The 22,737-nt window shown below is 44.1% G+C and overlaps 1 protein-coding gene across 3 annotated transcripts in view; it reads left to right on the top strand.

Moving 5' to 3' along the window:
- Positions 1-19,608: 19,608 nt before the first annotated feature.
- The window catches only part of NDP (norrin cystine knot growth factor NDP), a 148,985-nt gene continuing 145,856 nt past the window's right edge, over positions 19,609-22,737 (top strand). The window contains exons 1-2 of one of the 3 annotated variants that reach the window (XM_088444914.1): positions 19,609-19,984; positions 20,699-20,815. The gene's annotated coding sequence lies outside the window, so the exon portion shown is untranslated. Of the gene's footprint in view, positions 20,326-20,394; positions 20,604-20,698; positions 20,816-22,737 lie in introns of those variants that run through there. The other 2 variants (XM_088444913.1, XM_088444915.1) reach the window with 2 other exon arrangements.

Here is a 22,737-nt window from a genome sequence, read left to right as displayed (position 1 = left end):
ACTTACCTCCATACAGCTGCTTACAGCACTGAGACCGGATGCGGTCGGAAGCCGCATTTACCTTGAACAGCGGCCATCGTTTACCAGATGCATCATGGGACTTCAATGAATGCAGTCGGATCATAATGGTAAAGTGGAATGCAGTCATTGTGATAAGTCCATGAACACTGTTTAATTAGCGGAGTCTTCATTCACTTACCACTTTTAGGGGTCTATTTACTAAGCAGTGTTAGGAGACAGAGTAAAAAGTGATAAGGTACCAGCCAATCAGCTCCTAACAGTCATCTCACAGGCTGTGTTTGAAAAATCACAGTTGGGAGCTGATTGGCTGGCACCTTATCACTTTTCACTCTGTCTCCTAACACTGCTTAGTAAATAGACCCCTTAGTGCCATACTGTACTTGCTATTTCAGCAATACCTAAATGCAAAAAGAGTTCTACATCGATTCACCAGGCTGAGACCTGCAGTCCGCCGTCAATTTTTTTATACTTGCATTGCAGTATTTCAAAGTGATCGCAAGAAAATGCCAAGCCCTGAAAAGCCATACTTTACATTACTGTACATGCATACAGTTGTGTCCTCTCTCACCTAGCTTTTCTGCACTACAGTATATGGCACACTATAATATGCTGCACCACAGATATCCAATACTTTTTCACACTGCAGACCTATACCAACTGAGTTGTAGTCTACTGAGGACCTAGGATTTGCACTTTCTCACAATTGTGGCAGTGTAAATCCACATGATGCTGTGTGGCTGGAAGCTTAGCGTCACTTGCATTGGTCCTTGGTCTCTTTTTCTCAGAATAACATATTTTTCACACTGTTATAGCATACAAATCCACTAGTGGTGTACAGGTATGTGTACCCTGTGCTATTATTACATTAGCAGTGCAAAAAATAAGCAAACTGAGGGCCTGATGCAGCGTGGATTGCAATTGTAACCGCGTACACAGATCTGCCGGTTGTTGCGTGCTGCGCATGCGTATGCACTGCGATTACGGATGCACTGTGGAATCCATCGCAGAGCGAGTGACAGGCCGTGAGCGTTTGGGGGTGGTGAAGGGGGAGTGGTCATAGAACGCAGGCGTGTCTGTCCGTTGGAACGCAGCTGCGATCCATGCTGAATGAGGTCCTGAGTCAAATTTTTTAGTCTAGTGCTTTTGTATAGTCCTAAAATTTCTTTGACTTCTATCTAATATCCGGAATCAGTATGAAATCCCTGCGGCTGAATAGCCTACCCCCCCAACCCTCCCTTAGTGGTGCCTAAACCTAACCTCCCCCCGGTGGTGTCTAACCCTAACCTCCCCCCAGGGATGCCTAACCCTAACCCTCCTAGGGGGGGTGCCTAACCCTAATCTAATCCTGGAGTCCCTAAAATGAACCCTCCCCCCACGGCTAACACTTTACAGGCCCTGCTTACCTCGTTCTGGAAATCGGCTGTCAGGATTTCATCGTCAGGCTAAAGATAGGCGTCGGGATTTCGACGCCTATCTTTAGTCCCGTGTTGGGATTCTGACATCAGGATTTCGACGCCCGGCATCCCGGCCGCCGGTAAATTAACTACATCCCCTAATATTGTTATACAGTACTTTACATTAGGGTCCACATTACCCTGTATATAAAGCAGCTCAGCAATAATAGCAATGCACATACTGCAGACATGTACAACGTAAAGATATTATGTGGTTTACATTTAAGATGTAGCTGTTTAATTCAGCGGAAGTGGATAAAATGCAAACTACTACATTTAACAAAACAGCATTTGCCTGAGAAGTAATGCACTATCTATGTCTGGATTTAGAAATAGACTGGATTATTTCTTATCACTAAACTTTGTTGTAGGGATTATACTAGGGGTGGGAAGTAATTCAGGACAGTATGCATGAGGTGTGAGAGTCTCAAACCCATCCTCTCTGATCAGCAGGTAATAAACCATGATAAGACTAATGAAAGGTGATAAGTGTTTAAAATCATCAGCTATTTACCTCTTTTATGTCATATCTCCAGTAGCACTGCCATAAAGATCAACTGTGCTGTACAAGCAATATTACTATGTCTGAATAGTAATATATAGATTGTAAGTTTGCAAGCAGGGCCCTCTTACCTTTATGTCTGTCTGTTACTACCCAGTGTTGTTCTATTAATGTTGTTTCCATTTGTAAAGCACAACAGAATATGCTGCGCTATATAAGAAACTGTTAATAATAATAATAATAATATATGCTTATAGGAATCAGTAGTATTGTTTTAACTACAATGAATATAACTATGTTTAAATGATATTTATGATAATATTTTTGCATATATTCTTATCCTGTGGGTTGCGTCTCAAAGATGCAGGGCTTAATTAAGGACTGTGGGGGCTGAAAAGCTGGGGAGGGAGTATCTGGGCCAGGGCCAATGAGAGTTAACAGGTCTCAAAAATAAAACTTTATCCCTATATAGGCCAATTCATTACACATTGGGAATATATATATTATATATATATAATTATATATATATATATATATATATATATTTATTTTTTCAGATCAAATGTAAATGTTATCATCAAATCTTCTCCCAAACTATAATTTTTCAAGCTTGTAAGTGCTAGCTAGTACAATTAGCTATCAGTCATGGTGGTCATTGCTTCTTCTCTCCACTATATATTTGTTTTTCCTTTTGCCCTGGTTTTCTTCCTCCCATCCTCTAGATTTTTAATTTCTTTGTTCCTGATCCTCCCTGACACCCCACCCCATATATCTTTTCATTTTTAACTTTTTACATATGTCATACTCGTCATTCATCAGCCCAACATATCAGCCCAACATATGCCATTCAGAGACTCCCTCCCTCCTACAGTACTTACTTTAGCTCTGGTTCTCTTTTCTCCTCTTCCTTCTTTCTTCTCTCTCCTCCCTAATCTTTACAAGGGCTGCAGTGCTCTTTCACTCGGCTCCTCTCTCCTGAATAAAATGATGTCATAAAAGGGAGAAAAGTAAAGAGCTGGGCATCTCCAGCTCTGAAGCAGCAGTTCAAAATTTGTGTGGATCCAGGAGATGTAGGCAAGAAGACATCAAGTCAGTCACTTCCACAAGCTACTTTGGCATTAAAATAATGTTATCATGTAGCATATAGCAACGACATCCTGAGCATGTGCATCCTATGATAACCCATATGGCAATATGCTAATTATTTTGCTGCTTATTCATTACTAGCTGGGATACCTAACGTTGCCCAGGTTGAAAACTGGACCCTGAAGTACACCTGCAACCTTTATTTGTTTACATTGTCCTTGCCTATAACCCCATTCCATTGATCCTGAAAAGGACTCCACTGTTTGCTAACATGCATGCAAGCAGTGGCGTAACTACCGAGGGTGCAAGTGGTGTGGCTGCTATGGTACCCAAGCGGCCTCTGTGATCCACCGCTCCCCCTGCACTCAGTCACGTACACAAGGTGGCCCAGTCCAGTCAGAGCCATCGAGGGAGGACCCTGGGTGTCAGCGATGTTGATTTGGTATTGGCCCACCAACTGATTACAGCTGGCACACTAGCAAGCAGTCATGAAGAAACAGCACCGCAAGCAATGGCAGCTCCTGATTGGCTGCCGGTCCGCGAGCTCCGATTGGCTCGTGACCGGTACTTTATTTAAATTGCGCCCACGCTGTCTGTCCATGTCTGCCACTGCCTGCCAGTGCACCAGCTGTAATTAGCTGGCGGCCTGGCCCCAAATCCACACCTGCTGGCTGCTTACGGCACACGGGGAGGTGAGAGGCTGCTGAAGGAACAGAGGGAAGTGAATTGCTGGGGGGGCATAATGTGTAAGGGGCACTACTATTGTGTGGAATAATGTGTTATATGGGGCACTACTACTATGGGGCATAATCTGTAAAGGGCATTACTGTGTGGTGTAATGTGTAAAGAGCATTACTGTGTAGTGAAAGGGGAATTACTGTGTGGCATAATGTAAAAGGGGCACTACTACTGCATGGCATAATGTGTATAAGGGGTACTACTGTGTGGCATGACCCGAATGGGCTCTATGTGGCATAACCTGAATGGGGTCTGTGTGGTATGACATGAATGGGCTCTGTCTGGGGGCAAATTTATGTGTTTTTTTTTACCTTGGGGGAAGGGGGGCTTTTAAGATCTTGCTATGTGTTCATAAAGTTCTAGTTATCCCTTTGCATGCAAACACAGAGACTCTGCATTGAATATGAACTTGCATGAGTCATTACGTTTGCTCGGACTGAGTTTAAAAGGAAACTTTTGTAGCTTTCTCACAGGTTTTTGCAGACTGCCAATATCTAGGGGGAGAGGCCCTAGATTGCACACCCTAAGCACAATGTGAGGTGCTACTTGCTGAGACTTGTCGTGCTGCAAGCAGAAAAAGAGACAGATGCAAGTGCACACTCTAACTATGCTGAACCTAATAATTATACTGCTAAATTGCATCCAAGAGGTTCTTAGCATAATAATGGCCATAATTATGGGCCTGCCCACCACATTCAGGTGACCTCTATCAGGCAGGTCCCTAACACTACTATGGAACAAATACAGGGCACGGGACCCCCCAGGCCAACCCAGCAGAACCGCCCCATGGCATCACAATAGTGTGAGATTTAAAGTGAGGGTTAAAGAATAACAAAGAAGAAAGCCTATGTGTTAAGTCCTACATAAGTAAGAGGTTATAATAAAAAGTGTATAAAATGCTACATATACAAAAAACAAACTAAAGAAGTGAAAAAGTGTAATTATGATGCCATGAAGCAGTCCAGCCACACCAGCCCAGAGAGCCCCGCACCCCAATACCAGTCCCAAAACTGACACACAGCATATGTATAATAGGTCTTATCCACAGTGTGCCTCATAAGATGTGCAGTCTTGGAGTAGACTGCCAATATCCACTGGAGCCAGCCCCGGAACCTGCGTAATTAAAGTGTCCCCATTTTTAAGGATTGTGTGACAGTTGGTGGTCCTGATGAAGGCAAAAACCTAATGCTGGTCAAACTACACCACCATGCCAAATTTGGTGGAGCTAGGTCCAAAACTCTGGCCGTGCATAATGGACAAAAAGACAGACAGACAGACACACTTTCTCACTTATTACGTACTATTTCTCGCTTAGACCCGTTTATATGGATAATTGTAAATGATGTAATGTTTGCAATGTCTGTCTGCTTAGTTGACATGAATGTTGATTAGCGTATAGTATTATACACAAAAATATATATATTTCTGTAAAAAAAATATATAGTCTCTCTAATAAATCAGATGAGGTTGGTGGCCAGTGTCTTAGAAAAAATAATAATAATTATGGCCTTGAATGTTACCATGCAATAGTAAAATAACATACGACCCAGTTTCCTGGTGGTCTGGCCCAGCAACAGGGGGGGCTCAGGGGTACAATTGTACCAGGCCCCGGGGTCCTAGGAAGTCCCAGAGTGTAATTGCTTCCTGCGCTGCTGTTGCAGTGTTCAGCAGGGTGCAGGCATGTACGGGGCCCCTGCTGATCACTGCAGCAGCAACGCAGGTAGTGGTCTGGGTTTCGGCCAATGGGGAGCAAAAGCATTGCTCACTGAAGATACTGACCGCCCACAAACAGATCAGGGTAGCCGCAGCGCAGAGGGCGTCAATCACATGACGCCCCTCCATGCCGAACTACTGTCACAGTCTCTGTACACTGTTTGGGATGCTAGATTACTGATTGGTGGATGACGCTGGCCATCCACCAATCATTGCTGTGGGAGTATCCAAGCCCTGATAGGTGGGTGGCTGGAGCTATCCACGAATCGGAGGAAACTTGAAATGCACTGGGAGAGGAAGAGCCCCCATAGATCTTAGGCCTGAATTTAAATTAATCATTATGCAGGGCTGAAGGGAGGGGGAGAGGTATGGGACATCATGGTTATAGCTGTATGAGGAGAGGGAGCAATTATGGGACAATTGTATAATTGATGGAGGAGGGGGGGTAGATATGGGACATAGGGCCTGATTCAGACCCACTCGCGAGCGGCTGTCCGCTCGCAAGTGGGTCGATGTTATGGACTGAGCATGCGCACGACGGAGGGAGCTCCGTCGTGCGCATGCGCCAGACGCGACGAGCGAAGGAAAGTCCTTCGCTCGTTGTGTCCGATCAAAGGGGGCGTGCTGTCAATGTTGATTGACAGCACGCCCCCTTTGGTGGGCGTGCCGGGGGCGTGCCTCCCTGACGGGGGCGTTCCCACGGGAACGCCTCCCGTCAGAAGCCGGCCCACTGACATCACTAGTGATGTCAGTGGGAGTGATTTTGGCTCTGATAGAGCCAAAATCACTCCGGAGCTTGCGGTTGAAAACCTCAACCGCAGGCTCCGGCTCGCAAATTCGATGGTCGCGATGGTCTCGACCATCGCGACCATCACAATGCACGCTCGTATAGCCTGTGGGTGGTGACCCACAGCTATACGAGCGTCCAGGAGGACGCTCCATGAAAATGGAGCCCGGCCCTTATTCAGAGCGTGCGCTCTGCTCAGAGCGTACGGCTCTGAATGAGGGCCATAATTAGAATTGTTGGAGGGCGGGCAGTTATGGGACATAATTATAATTGTGGGAGGGGCAGTTATGAGACAAAATTGTGTTAGGAGGGGGAAAGTTATGGGTCATTATTATTGTGTGAAGACTGTACCTGCCGGGGACCTGGGGATGGGGGCCCCTAAAAAAATAGGTGTACCGGGCCTAATGATTTCTGTTGCTGGCCCTGTTGGTGGTAGGGCCCCTTGGCTGCAGCATATTTAGTATTATTCACCTATCCCCAAAAAAAATCCGGCCCTGCAAAGATGCCGTCCTGTTTACCCAGTGTTTGTGTGATCCTCCAAGTGTTTTGTTTTTCTTCTATAGACCAAAGCATACTGGTCAGTAGATTAATAGGCTTTTGATAAATATTAACCCAAATTTGTGAACATATATGATGTTGTGGTGAGAAATATGTATTTTAAGCACATCTGGGATAGAGACTGATATGAATGATTAAAGATTCTCTGAGAGATCCCTATGTACTATGTAAGAGCTATATAATTAAAAGTAAACAAATAATTGTTTAATAACTAATAATCCAATTATTAACGCTATTCCGGTACTTAAATTTAATTTTGCTAACTTTCAACATTTTAATTTTAAAATAATATAATACTTTTGAATCAAACAACATTTGTAAAACAAGGCTGTGGTGTCTCAGAGACAGTGACTGCAGAGTAATGAGTTCTGTAAAGCTCCGAGGCATGAGCCACCATGTGCTGGTACCCCTGGGAGACTCCTTATCGGATCATACACTGCCTTTCCTTACCTGCCTCTGGTTAGTCAGACAGCTGTCTATTCTGAGATACGTGTTTTCATCAAAGCTTCCTTTTCAGATACACTTGGTGAGAGCATCTTGTAACATAGATTTTTCTTTAGAGTGACTGCTAATATATTTCTGCACTAAAAGTACCATAATTGGTACAGTATTATCGTACACATAGAACTTACCTTTTTCAGCAATGTCTGTATGTGTTGTGCACATGCAGTGCATGAGTATTTGATGATTTCCTATAGGGAATACCTAGTTATATAGTAGTATTCAAAGTGACCTTACAATCATTCACACACATCTGATTTTTTGCATGTACATTTTTACACCAATATACGAGACATATCTGTCATATGATTCACACATTAAGAGATGTTTATCATTCACTTCACATCTTAATTTTCCAAATTTGACAATGCTTTATTTGCCTTCACCAGCTCCGTAATAGGGCTTTACTGCGCCCTGTGCCAGCCTCGCCCCCTAACTGCATGACGTTATGCAGAGAGGGCGGGACCGCAGCAACGGAAAGAACAGCATGACCATGGGAGCATCCTCAGGGTGCTCCAGATTGCTGTAAAGCAGGGATGGGGAACCGAGGGCCAGAGGGCTGTATAAGGCCCCCGGAATCATTTGGTCTGGCCCTCAGAGCTTTTTTCTGCTAGCCTCATCTGGCTAGAAGGGTGCCTAGAATGGCAGCCTGCAGCCAGAATCTATGGAGCAGTGCACCTGGAGAGTCCTTAGGATGCTTCAATCAGTCACACTGCTGCCTTTACAGCTCCTCGGAGCATCCTCAGGATATTCTGGGTATTGCTGTAATCACTGGTGATTGTGGCCCCGCCCCCGTGTGACATCACACTGAGGGGGCGTGGCCTGCACCAGGCCCACAAAAATTATTATATACTGTATGTCAAAATGGCCCTCGGCAGAAAAATGGTTCCCCACCCCTGCTGTAAAGGCTGCAGCGTGCGCGTCTGGAGTGTCCAAAGGACGCTCTTGGTGGTACTGCAGCAGCGATTCAGGCTACAGGGTGCTGTTCCAAGCATCCTGCTAGCCAGATGCAGGGCCTGTGGGGCAGTGACGGTGCCCCTAGTTAAGACCCTGCCTATTAAAAGTTTGATCTACTATTAAATAACATAACTCCATACCTATGCTCATTCCATTCTAAACTACTTTCTCTAAGGGCCTGATGCAGAGTTGGATGGAGACTACATGTATGTACAGTACTCTCATATTGCGCGCATAGAAAATCTGTGTAAATTCACTTTATGCAGAATTATACGCCTTTTGTAGTGTGCCCGCCCGCCAGCTGTAGCCTTGATATGCATCATCATTGAGCACTTGCACCACCCCTAAGGTAGGAGCAGAAGATACACCTGGAACAGGGCCAGCTCTAGGGGTGTTCAACCTGAGCGGTTGAACAGGGGGGCCACCCATAGAGGGCACACCCTTCCCCAGCATCCCGATATCAGCGGAACAGTACTGTCCTGCTGTACCACCCGTGGGCCGAAGTGGTCTGCGGGTGGTCAAATCGGGGGTTGGGGACCCCCACTGCTGCGCCTGGACCCCGGAGTCTGAATGGATGCTGCGCCCATGTGCCGTGAGAGGGCTGGAGGAAGCCCAGCTAGTGAGGCTCACCCGAGCCTGACATTATTTGGCGGCGTGCCGTGCGCATACGCCCCTCAAATAACGTCATGTAAGGAGAAATTGGGGCGTGGCCTAATATCATAGGCCACGCCCCAATTTCGGTTGCTCGGCTGCGCCGCGCGCGATAAGGAGCGCAGAGCACTCGGCCGGCACAGGGCGCTATTAGCTCTGGAGCCGGCTCTGACCTGGAATCAGGCTTATGTCTTATGGGGGGTATCCACTTAGCGATATACAAACGAGAGCACGATTGCGACATTGCAATCGTGCTGTCGTTTGTATAGCTAGTGATGTGCCTAGACTGAACGTTCACTCGTTCAGTCCCGGCACATCCCTCATCCCCGCACATGTTGAACCTGACGAGATCGTTAGGTTGACCTGCATGTATGGGCGATGTCGGATGTCGGAAGCGACCCGCGGGCACGTGCATCGCGGGTCGCTACCATCCAAAACATGCCCGATGCATGCGCGATTTGCAAGCGATTGCACGATAACGACATCGTTATCGTGCAATCGCTTGTTTAAATCGCTATGTGGATACCCCCCATAACTCTGACTAAAGGACAGCCACGGTGCCACCTACAGAACCCTGCACCATGTGCGGCAGCACCAGTCGCACACCACTAGTTCAGTGGGATCAAGCACCATCATATCCCAAAGTAATGTTACTGCTGCTATAATACTACTCCTCTCTAATACATACATAATACTAATAATAATAATATTCAATTTAGAAAAACATGTTTGTTTTTTTTATTATGAGCTGAAATCAGTTTACAAAGCTTCAGCATTTTTTCAAACTCTTCTCTTCTATGTATCCAGGTTAAAAAAACAAAGTACCATTTCAAGCAGAACATTGTTCAACCCAGTAATACATGTCTGCCCGTTAGTTTATGTCTACTTCAGTTCCTATGCTTCACAATTCCTCAGCTTGTCAAGTTGAGTTACATGTTCATGTGTACTTTACTGAATCCAATAGTATGAGTACCCGTTATATTTAAAGTCACAATGTCCAGTTTGATGAACCTTTATTTTCTAACCATAAAATCTATGAACTCCAAAGAGGGAGTTCATTATGTATATGGGTAAGGGATCTGCTACACACATGAATTTGCAGAATAAAAGAAGTGAGCTTCCCCCTTTAAACATACTTTTTGCAGTTCCATTTTTGTACCCTTGGTACTTATGCTCCCTTCATATTATGGAAGCTATTCACATTTAATAGTAATTTAGCATACCCAGAGGCATAAATTCATACCAGGAGCCCCGAGGCGAGATAGTTCTTGGTGACCTTCTACGCTTGCATTCACTACCAACACCCCAGTCCCAGCAGCAATCACACACACTCCCCCTAAACCATATTTACTACTAACACACCAGCAGCACCCAGACATACACTCTCCTCCCTCTGCATTCACTTCCAACACCCCAACAACACCCAGTCAAACACTCTCAGGGTCTTCCGTTCTTGGTGTTTGCTGCTCCCACAGCAACAGCAGGTCCAGCGTGTGTGATGGGGAAGAGCCAACAAAGGAGGGAGGGGCCATGCGCTCCAGCCTCTGTCCTGCCCCTGTACATAGGTGCTGTTTCCTTGCTGGAGATCTGTCCCTAGCAGTGATTTGCTGTCAGGTGAGGCAGAGCCTTTATTGTCATACTTAGGTATACTCCACAGTTTTTACTAAAAAATTACAAGAAAAATGTAAAGAAAATATTATAAATATATATATATATGTATTATTCTAATTATTTTTATAGTCAAACTCTGGAGTAAAAAGTGTATGGCAGGTGAGGCACTGCCTCCCCTGTCTATCTTTTCTGCATATCCCTGAGCAAAACACACCAAATTTCCAGCACTAAAGCCCTGATTCAGAGCCGCTCGCTGTGGGCGTTTTTTTTTTCCTCCGGCCACTCGCAAAGCTGTGGGAGACCACCCACAGCTTGTGCGAGCGGCCAGGAGACCATCACGATAATCGCGACCATCAGCCTTGCGACGAGACCCTACGGTAGGGTCTAGGCTCCCGCAAGGCTGAGTGGACTCCTGCTCTAATAGATCAGGAAGTCTACTACTGACATCAGTAGTGATGTCAGTAAGACCTCCCTACAAACACCAGGTGTTCCTTAGGAAACGTCTGCGTTTGTTTGCTCAGCCACCCTCCCTACCCGCCCACAAAACGGGGCGAGCTGTCACTCACCATCGACAGCCGCCCTGTCTTGTTGCGATCCCCGTAGCGTCTGAACTTCAGTCGCTCGGCTGGGCTCGCGCAAGCATACACCGGACGCGCCGCGTGCGCAGTGCATAAACATTGGGCCACTTGCGAGCGCACAGCGCTTGCGAGCGGCTCAGAATCAGGGCCTATATACTGCTGCGCCTTTGGGTTCACATATGTATCTGTAAATCTGGCCCTGGTACTAGCCAGTGTCTTCCCAGCCATTTATCTCACTGCACGTCACTGGTCCCTAGAGTCCGACCTACATGATGGGGGCCCTGGGAGAGAGAGGACCAGCTCACATGCCCCCTGGGTTCACTGCTTATTCCTGCTCTGAGGCACATAAAGCAGAACCTGGAACAATGGAGGAGGTCAGTGTGCCCCCTTCAGGGCTGGCGCCCGGAGATGTCCACTTGCCATTGTCTTTTCAGAGCAGCAAGTAGTATTCATAATGTATGTACTGTAGTTTTTGTATAGAGAATATAAGTATATATATATAATCATATGTATATGAAAATGAATATTTTGGTAAAAGGAAATTGGAATGCCCTCTATCATAATACTGTGCTTGGGCCTGCGTTCACCACCAGACACTGTCCTTCCCTTTTATTAGGTAATAATCTATGAAAATATACAGCCACAAGCTGGAGCCGAACAGCAAGATCACAGGGCCCGATTCAGACACGATCGCAAGGCTGCATTTGCACGCAGCCGTCCACTGTCAAAGTATGCAAATCCCGCGATCGCTAGCAAGACATTAGCACGCCCACTATGTCTTGCCGTGCGATTGCAGTATGAAATTCGACGCCCACCAGCCTGACACAAGACGCCCACTTTCCCTTAGTAACACATGTCACCTCCAGGAAGTGTATTAAACAATCGGCTGACATCAGACCCATACGTAGCACTTATGGCTGACCATACCCTACCGCAAGCACTGCGAGTGCTGCTGTGTGTAATTCAGCCATGTGACGTGTATGCTGACGATGCGCCTTAAATATGCACGCCCCTGAAATGGCGTTCCAACGCACAGACATGCCTGCATTCGCACCACCACACCCCCGTTACCATCAACCACCCCGTCACCACCCACACATGGCACGTCCTGTCACTCATGCTTGCGGAGCGTCAGTGTACTGGCTGCGATTGCTTCCCGATCGCAGTGACTGGTTCGCGCACTGCATCTTGTACGCATGCGCATATTGCAAACATCGACAGACTGCGTTCGAATGCAGCCTTGCGACCGGGTCTGAATCGGGCCCGCTGTCCAGTGTGGCCACACATAATTTATGGCATCTCTGGTTACTGTTAGTGCAATCAGATGATGAGCTACACACCAACAACAGTCATCATCCAACTACAATTATGGTCCAGATTCAAATAGAGGCGAAAAGTGCCGTTTGGAGAAAAGTTTCACCTGTTTTCAAAGTATCTCCATATTCAATTCCAGGACGATTTCGCCTAAGCGGAAAGTCAATGCATTGTAATAGGCGGAAAATAATCTCCTATGAATAGCAGGTGAAAAAAAGTGCAAAATCGTTATTTTGTGGTGAAAATGTTGGGAAATGACTCAGAACCCTTGGGACAGCTTCCCAAATGACAAATCAGCAATTGTTTTTTAAAAAAAGTTACGTCAGAAAACCCCCCAAAAAGTACTTTTGTTTTGGGGGGCGAAAATTAAAAAGTGGGGGGACAACTATAAAAACTAGCAAAATAGACTTCTTGGGGTGCTGTAAGGAGGGGCCAAGTATTTTGGGGATTGCAGGTGCATGTATGAGGGTGGTTTTTCTAATTTTTTTAAAGTTCACTTTACAGGCATAAAAATATGCTAGCACCCATTTTCAAGTACCCCAAATTTGACTGGACTACTTATTTTCACCAAAATATACTGTTTTATGCCATTCTTCACCACTTTTGCAAAGACGCTAATAAGAAGCAATTTAAACTACTTAAGTACACCAAACACTTTTATTAGGGCTATTAGTATTATATATATTATTTATCTATTAACAGTTTCTTATATAGCGCAGCATATTCCGTTACGCTTTACAATTGGAACATTAATAGAACAAAACTGGGTAATAACAGACACATATATAGGTAGGAAGGGAATCAGTATGATTTACAGCTGACCGCATGGCCGGCGGTTAAAATCCCGACAGCGGCTGCCTGACACAGGAGGAAATCCACATCGTCTAGAGAGGTAAGTAGAACTAATCTAATTCCCCCCCTAACCCTAACCCTCCTTTAGGGTGCCTAACCCTAACTCCCCCCCCCAGTGCCTAACCCTAATCCCCCCTCTAAGTGCCTAATCCTGAACCCGCCCTTCCCCGCCGCCTAAACCTAAGTCCCCGGGGGGGGGGGTGCCCAACCCTAACCTCCCCCCGGGGGTGCCTAACCTTAACCCCCCCTTCCCCTAGCCTAACCCTAACCTCCCGGTGGGGTGCCTAACCCTAAGTCCCCCCAGAGAGCCCTAAACCTAACCCTCCCCCCGCGGCTGTCCGCTGCGACGCCCGGCATCCTTTCGATCGGGCGTAGGTAAAGTGACAGGCGTCAGGATTTTGACGCCTGTCATTTAACCCTTGCCGCGATTAAGCAGTCGGGAAGCGGGCGGTCGGCATTGTGTCCGCCGGCTTCCCGTAGAAAGGCCACATCTACATTAATGTTACTGCATCTTGTTTGGGGGTACAGACTTCTGTCTTACAGACCCACTTCTGACAGTACTTTCCACCTGTTCCGCATTCATCGCATTCCGTTTTCGCCTGTTTAGGAATTGAATATGTCTCTGCCTCTGAAACAGGCGAAGGAGATGGAAAGTCATGCAGACAAAACTTTTCCTACTTTTCATCCTCTAATTAAATATGGGCCTATATCTGATAACTGGGAACAGTTAGTTTGGTACCACACATTAGGCCAATTACTTAAAATCCCCTCCTATATCACAGCATGTTCCACCAGCATTACTTAGACACTGAACCTAATCCTAGTGCACATAGAAATCAACCTTAAAGTTGGAGAGACTTTTTCTCTGTGACAAAAGGGGGTGGTCCTAAAATAACACAATACGAGCCCATATGACAGTGAGTATGCAAAGCAGCGCCACATGAGATAACCAATAAAAAAATGCACTGACCCTATATGAAAAGATTTCTCACCCTGCCTGGACACCACTTCCTTGTCTTCTCTTGGTATAACTAATAGCAATTGTAGGACAGATGTACTATCATTGGTTTTGCTGCCACTATGAGCTTCCAGAAAGCCAGGAAAGACAATGGAGATCTAGTAAATGGGTTGTATAATATGACTGATAATATAAATATAATAATACCAACAATAATAACAACAATAATAATAATACAAACTGGAGAAAAAAAAACATGAAACATGTACAAGATATTGAAATACACACAAAAAATGTTGGAGTTATTCTTGAACATCCATGGAATATTACAAAATATATCACACCACTTCCATACAGTGCAGCACTAAGCACTAGCTGATTGAAAGTCGCAGCACTTTAAGTGCCAGATGGGATTAACCCCTGAACTTCTGTTAAGCCTGTGGCACATTAAAAACATGTGTTTTTGTTTGTCTGATCTCTTTGTCTCTGTCCATCTGCTCTTTATCTATGGTATCTTCTCATATACAAAATGTATATCTGTGTATTTGTAGTGAATTTACCTAGCACTTAATGTAAGCAAAATATTACATAAGGAAACAGAAGTGATATAGTATGTCATTGTTTTCTCAGGCCTGTCATTACTACTTCATTTATGTGTTAAGATAAAACTCTTTATTGATAAACTATAAGCAGCTGCGGTCTCACTGCCACACTTCATCAGGGACCATAGAAGGCATTTCTAAGACAGGGATTATTGGAAACAGACCCTTAGAACGGTTTCCATAAAGCACCCAAAAGACCAGACTTTTTAGAATGGGCATGCATGTGAAGGATGTGGTCCAGTGTCTATAGCTACATATGTAAGTAATCACAGATAAACACAAAATAAAGGCATTGCATTCAGATGCAAAGGATACTGAAATCAGGTGTTGCACCATGTGTGGTTCCTGAGCTAATAAAGTCATAAACATTCCATCATTTACTTCATGTATTCAAACGATGAGCAAATCCAGTTATCCAATATTTTATGTTTAAAGGAAGAGACTTCATTGACTTTGACAGAAGGATTACGGGGGAACATTTGTCTGCAGCTATAGTGATAAAAATTGCTCAACTTGCTGATGTTTCACAAAGGAAAGATTCTGAGGTTCTGTTGTCCTAGAAGCTTGAGGAAAAGGACAACTATAGATGAGAGAAATTCTGTAGTGGTGTCTGAGAGAGCTTTTTCCATAATCATTAACAATACATCATGTAATGCTGTTTGTCTTGGAGACTGTTCCTGGCCCACCTACTTATTTATTTATTATTTATTAACAGATTCTTATATAGCGCAGCATATTCCGTTGCGCTTTACAAATTGTAATTGTAATTGGCTGTTATGGGCCACACCACATTTCAGCAAACATGTTATGGGGTTGTGTAGTGTTAACTCCTCTATATGCCCCTCTCTCCTCCTATTGTAGCAAATAGAGGGTCTCCTGATGTAGCAAATAGAGGGTCTCCTGATGTAGCAAATAAAAGAGGGTCTCCTGATGTAGCAAATAGAGGGTCTTCTGATGGAATGGGTATGAAACACCGGAGGCTGAACATCCCAACAGGGGCAGGTAAGAACCTTATTCCTCCCCTCTCCACCCCTTAACCCTCCCTTAGTGGTGCCTAACCCCAACCTCCCCCCGGTGGTGCCTAACCCTACCCCCCTTCCCAGAATTATCCCCTCCAAAAAAAAGGTCTATTAAACAGGACTGGACCATTCGATGTCTCCTTCACAGTGGCCATCTTCACATATACAACACTGTCTGGCTTCTAGATGGAGATTACAGTAGGTACTGGAAGTGGAGGAGCAGGACATACAGAGCCTGATTCAGAATTGTGCACTGATTTGCATTGCTGCTGTAGCTTTGGACGGGGCAGCAAAGCGCAATTATGAAAATGTTGGAGGAGGTGTTTAAAGAAAAAAGACGCCTCCTGCTGGCATCACAGATCCAAGTGATGCATCCGAAGATGCAGCATCGCATCACCATCGGCCCGTCTGAGTAAGTTTAAGCTTACTCTGAATGACCGCTGGAATTATTCTGCAGGAGCCAAGAAACCTATGTTGGAAGAGGCAGGCCTACAAAAGGTGGCAATATGCCCCAGTTAAGTAAAACGGACCCCGTGGCCTCCCCTCCCTGCCTCCAAATGGCCGCAACCTCTCAATCAGGCTGCGGCTTAGGAGGCAATGTGTGTGACGATGCAGGGCTCATTGTGCACATGTGCAGAACGGGTCCTACACATGCGCAGTTCTCCCACCATTGTAGTTGTACACAATCCAAATTAGTAACACTTTTCGAAAACTTAATTATGGTAAAACATCTGCACTATATCCCTCTGCAAAACTACTTACCACAGCAACAATATCAGTAATAGGATCTTATAGAATCGTATAATTATTGAGTCACAAAGCAGCATTTGATAGAATGAGAGCAGATATAATAAGTTTAATGAATTTGACACATAGGGGCAGTTCCAATTACAGATATGCCCAGCTAGATTGTTGTCCGTAGAGCAGCGTCTCGGTGTCTGTCAGTGTGTGATGGGTACTGCCGCTGTCTGTCAGTGTGAGAATGTGTGTGTGGGTGTGAGACCCTGTCAGTAGTGTGTGTCCTCTGTGGGTGTGAGACCCTGTCAGTAGTGTGTGTGTCCTCTGTGTGTGTGAGATCCCCTGTCAGTAGTGTGTGTGTCCCGTGTGTGTGTGTGGGTGGTGTGTGGACCATGCTGCAGGAGAGGAGTGAGGAACACAGGTGAGTGTGGCTGCATCTTCCCCTGTGGGATTTTGCCAGCAAAAAACTCTGCAAGCAATATTTTCAATTGGATACCGCAGGTAACAGGAGTGGTACCGCGGTAATACAAAATTGGTCATGAGGTCCGTGTAATTTTTTGCGGGCCAAACCTTGCGGCCAGTTGGATATACCCTGTAAACCAGGGCCGTTAACTAGGGTGGTGCGACCAGTGTCTTGGCACAGGGCATCGCAGGGCAGGGGGTATCATTCGGGCCTGTCAATTTTCTATTTACTATCATTTTCACTTGTAGCTTCCTCTTATTTTATACCAAGCATCTCCTGGCCTCCCCTATCTCTTCCCTGGCCCTTCCCCTTGAGGCCATGGTCCTTTTTGGGTGCACGTCTTATGTCCCTATTTGAAAAATAGACTTCTGTATTCATTCAAATAGTCATGTCATTACTGTAGTCGGTCAGTTTATATTCACTTTTGTTCACACCATTTAAGTGAATATGAAATGTTATGTTATACAGCTGCATATTTAGGTAGACTTTACCAGCTATTATCAGAATAATACTAGAATAATTCTGTTTCTAAACTTGTAAATAGCTGTAACTGATTCATTACATATCGTGTTTCCCCGATAATAAGACACTGTCTTATTTTTTTTTTTTGTTCAAAAAAACACCATAGGGCTTATTTTCAGGGTAGGTCTTATATTAATTATCATTGACAGCAGTGCCCCTTATGCAGGCCCCCTTGTAGAAGTGCCCCTTATGCAGGCCTCCTTGTAGAAGTGCCCCTTATGCAGGCCCCCCTTGCAGGCCCCCTTGTAGAAGTGCCCCTTATGCAGGCCCCCTTGTAGAAGTGCCCCTTATGCAGGCCCCCCTTGCAGGCCCCCTTGTAGAAGTGCCCCTTATGCAGGCCCCCCTGTAGCAGTGCCCCTTATTGCAGTGCACTTACCTGACTCGCCGCCGTCTGGGATGTCGCTCTCACTTGCGCGCTGACTGGATCTAACATGATCCAGCAGGCGCGGCCGCACAGGATCCTCAGCGCGCGGGTGACGTCATGATGTCACCCGCGCACTGCATGACTGGGAACGCTGGTCTCTGCAGCATTCCCAGCTCAAAATGAGATTCAGGTAGGTCTTATTTTCGGGGTAGGGCTTAATTTGGACCGGGTTACAAAATTAAGGGTAGGGCTTATTTTCGGGGTAGGTCTTATCGGGGAAACACGGTAATACAGAAACAAACGCTGACTACAGGGTCCCATACAATTGAGCCGTGATTCCCCAATCTGCCAACACCAACCTGATCTAGCAACAAAACCAAATCGGATATCGATGATCCATTGGCAGGTTGGGGAGATTCAACATTAGAAATCCCCGACATGCCGATTCTGACCATTTTTAAGTTGGGATATGAGAATCAGGATTGTTAAATATGTTGAATATACCTGTTCTGGGGAATTGCTGCAATCTGTTGCAGATGTATGGACCCTTTTAGATATTTTGTTTTCTTGTTCATCTGATGTGGTATATACATTTTGACCAAATTAAATATTTATGTACAATTATAAGGTGGGATACTTATAATATTGTTAATTAAATTACTAAGGGGCCCATGTATTAATAATCATGACAATGCTCCTCCAGAGGGGATTTCACACTGCGTATGCGCACAGTGTCAGACTTGCGAGCCGGGCGGCAGCTGCAGAAGAGGGATCCTCCACAAGCATAAAATGGTTTATGGCATCTGAGGATGGCATAAACCAATGAGGCCAAACTTGGTACACAGGGATCAGATCGTAGTTCCCATTGCATTAATAATAATGGGGACTGCGATCTGCACCGATAGTTTTGGCGGGTATCCACTACCCAATTAAACAGAGTGATTGAACGATAACGACATCGTTATCGTTTAATTGCTCGTTCATCGGGCATGCAAATGTCAGAAACGACCAGCGATGCGTGCTGTCGCTGGTCGTTTCCGATATCAATCGTCGCCCGAACATGCCGGTCAATCTGCCGGTAACGACAGATTGGCCATGTTCGGGGATGAGGGAGGGTGCCTACACTGAACGACTGATCGTTCAGTGTAGGCACTGCAGGGGATGGGGAACGACGGTACGATTATGATATCCTAATCGTACGGTCTTTCCCTAGTCGGCATGTGGATGTGCGCATTTAACCTTTTGCAGGAGATTTCTGTTAAACATTCTGCATTTAGCTATTAGTAAATAGCTCTGTTACAAAAAATTATGCAGAAATTGTAGTCTCTGCATCATTTTATGAGAAATCACCTTGATAAATGGGTCTTTCATTCTATATAAGTACACGATCTCACAGCATTCTGTAATCATTTGCTGTTGTTTTCTTCTCGTCTATTGCAATTCACATGATTTATTTAAGAGCAGCACTTAACAACAGCATTCCTTTCCAGTTTATAACAGTCCACATTATGAGCTTCATAAACATGTGAATCTAGTTTGTGGTCATTTCGGCAAATTGTGTTTAGAGATTTCCCAGATAAGGAGCTTCATGTTTCCGCGGTACTCCCATGTGCTGAGCTGCTGCTGCTGCTGCTATTCTGATTGATATATGGCTGCAATGGCTCTTGTCCTTTTGACATTCACGTTACTACCACACTGTCGTCTTCAACAAGCGCCCTAACTTTTGTGTCTTATGTAGAAGACAGGGAGGTGACTGGGACAGAAGAGAAAGAAGATATACAGTATATATAAATATTATAGACCTGAGAGAAGAAGAGAGGCGGGGGGAATTAAGAAGAGAGCGAAGTTATAAAGAGAAGGGAGGGTGGGAGGATATTAAGGAAAGTGTAGGAGAGAGAATATCACCGGTAAAGGGATAGAGAAGAAATAGGAACAATAGCAGGAAGATTTATACAGCCAGTCACATGCACATGTCACAATGCCCTAACTCCTACGGTACAGTGTGCATGGAGAAACTGCTTGTAATTCAGATGGCTGCGGGAGATTTGCAACATCTGCTAATTATAAAGTAATATCCAACCTGCAACTACAGCTGCTATAATGAGCATGACCACTGCACAGAACTGCAGCAGACAAACCCAGTAGTCCTATGCCTTTCACCCTATCTTTCTACTAAAGTTTGGAATGCTTCAATGCCTTTTCTATTCAGAGCATGCTCTATATTCACTGACTTTGTGACTACTAATTGAAATGAGCCTCTTCTTTTATGATTACATATGTTCTCTGATCTCCTGCACATCAACTGCCTGGGATATCTGGGATGACTGAAACAATAGGCAAGACTTATTTCCAGCTAAGTTTGTCATGCTGTGCCACCTCTTTTAATTTATACAATAATATTTATATTAATGTTAGGGGAGTTTTATCATGGATTGCCCTGCACTGGTTATGGATTAGAATGGATTTCATGTGTGTCTTTGATTGGCTGCTGGCTAGGAGGAAATATAACAGTGTTTGTGTTGGCAGTACCTCTGAGAAGTATATTTAGTAGTGGACCTAGTTACTGGGGCACAACAAATGTGAAGTGTGAACTAGGCAGTTTGTGTGTAACAGAGTAAGATGCTAAGTTCCAGGTATTGATTTTAGAGCAGGAACAAGTGCAGTACAAGAAAACATTTCTGAATTCTTTTTCCCCCTTTTTTCTCATAGTGGACTAATGCAATACGATTTTTAAAGTCATCCTGGACTACAAGTTTTTTTTGTTTTTCAAAAATTTGGATTTGAGATGGGAGTAATGTACAATTTCTGGGAGACACATTAATAAAGGTAAGGAGATCTGTATTTAATAAATATATATATTTTTTGTTGTTAATAATATATTATTATACAAATATTTAACAATATTAATTTTATTGCACTGTGGTTATTAGCAATCAATAAAATATATTTATATTTTTGTAACATGTCCAGTTAAATTGAAATGAAATTAAACTTAAAGGAAGTGAATTTAGAAATGTATTTTGTTACATGTTCCATGAGCTTGAATTGCAATATGCACAATTTTAGGATTTAAAGCATGTTTGATAGAGATGAGCAAAATTTTAAAAACTGTTCCCAAAAATACCGGTATTTGCCTTATTATGCATTTAGCTGCTAAGTTTGCTTCTAGAATTTTGTGACACTGAGCATAAAGATTGAATTGACCTTAGTTCCTTCAGCTCTATTCATAAATGATAAATTTTACAAAACGCAAATTTACATATGCAGTGCAGAATGGCACTCTGTGGAATGACAAAACAAAAGTATTGTAGGAACTTAGTAGCCTGTTTTGCCACAGAGCTTAATTTACGTGACATGTTAATTCCGTTATGTTCATCTCTTATGTACATTTTATTTAGATAGTTCTGCTACTGTAGGCAGGGCTTTACATAATTACATGTTACAGACATAGGAAAGTGGTTCATGTAGGGGAAATGTATGTTGCAGATTCAAAAGTAAGTGTTATCTCCTAGCCTAGCAGAGCTTATAGTCACATTGTTCTACTGGAACTCATGCAGGCACACTAGACAGTATTATAAATTCAGTTTTGAATGATCATTCAGTGCTGCATGTTTAGTGTGGCAAACACTGTATAACATCTTACAGCACTCAGTATAAGATACCAGAACCCAGACAAACATGAAATCACTATTGCAGGTGTCATGTAGGTACTGTGTGATTATTTTTCTTTTGTGTGTGTTAATTTTTCTTTTGGAAACACAAATGTCACCTAGTTTGCTGTTTTAAGTATTACTCGTAAATTAGTGCCAAAGTTTATTCATTTTTGTTTTGTTTTTTTATTACGTTATTGCTATATCTTTACATCACCCTAACTGTGTGGAGTTTGTATATTCTCCCCATGCTTGTGTGGGTTTCCCCTGGGTACTCTGGTTTCCTCCCACAATCCAAAAATATTCTGGTAGGTTTATTGGCTCCCAACTAAAAATGAACCCTAGTGTGTACATGTGTGTGCCATAGATTGTAAGCTCTACTGGGGCAGCGACTGATGTGAATGGCTACTTATGCTCTGTAAAGCGCTGCGGAATATGTGTGCGCTATATAAATAACTGGCAATAAATAATAGTAATTTGTCATACACATTGACCACTTCAACTGCAATTATTGCGTTTGTCTTTGTTTATTTAAAGTAGGGATGTGCAGGCTCGGATAGGTTCGAGTTTGCACGTGGAGTTCGGATTTTTCCCTCCAAAAAAACGGAACTCAGAACGAGGCAAAACGTCATCTTTCATGGAAGAACATCATCATTCCTGGTCTTTTGTCCAGGAATGATGATGTTCGTCCATGTAAGGTGACGTTTTGCCTCGTTCTGAGTTCCGTTTTTTTGGAGGGAAAAATCCGAACTCCACGTGCAAACTCGAACCTATCCGAGCCTGCACATCCCTAATTTAAAGTAGATGTAAGCAGGCATGCATGTTTTAATTTTGTAGTGTTGTGTTTTTCTTAAACAAAGTAAAAACAGTGCTTCGAGCATACAAATAGGTATGAAATATTATTTGTACCTATTTGTATGCCAGCAGTGCTGTTTTTACTGTTTTTCTATGCTCTATTGGCTAGCAACCACCACACAGCAGCTTGATCCATACAGGGTGGTTCTTATTATATTATATTTTTTGATATGTTGTAATTAGGTCCATTCTAGTGCTAGATTATTGTTGATAATAATAACAATAACATTGTAGGTTATTTGT

This window comes from Taudactylus pleione, unplaced genomic scaffold, assembly GCF_031769625.1.
Source record: "Taudactylus pleione unplaced genomic scaffold, aTauple2 ptg000374l, whole genome shotgun sequence".
NCBI lineage: Eukaryota > Metazoa > Chordata > Amphibia > Anura > Myobatrachidae > Taudactylus > Taudactylus pleione.
This window is presented reverse-complemented; position numbering and strand designations above follow the sequence as displayed.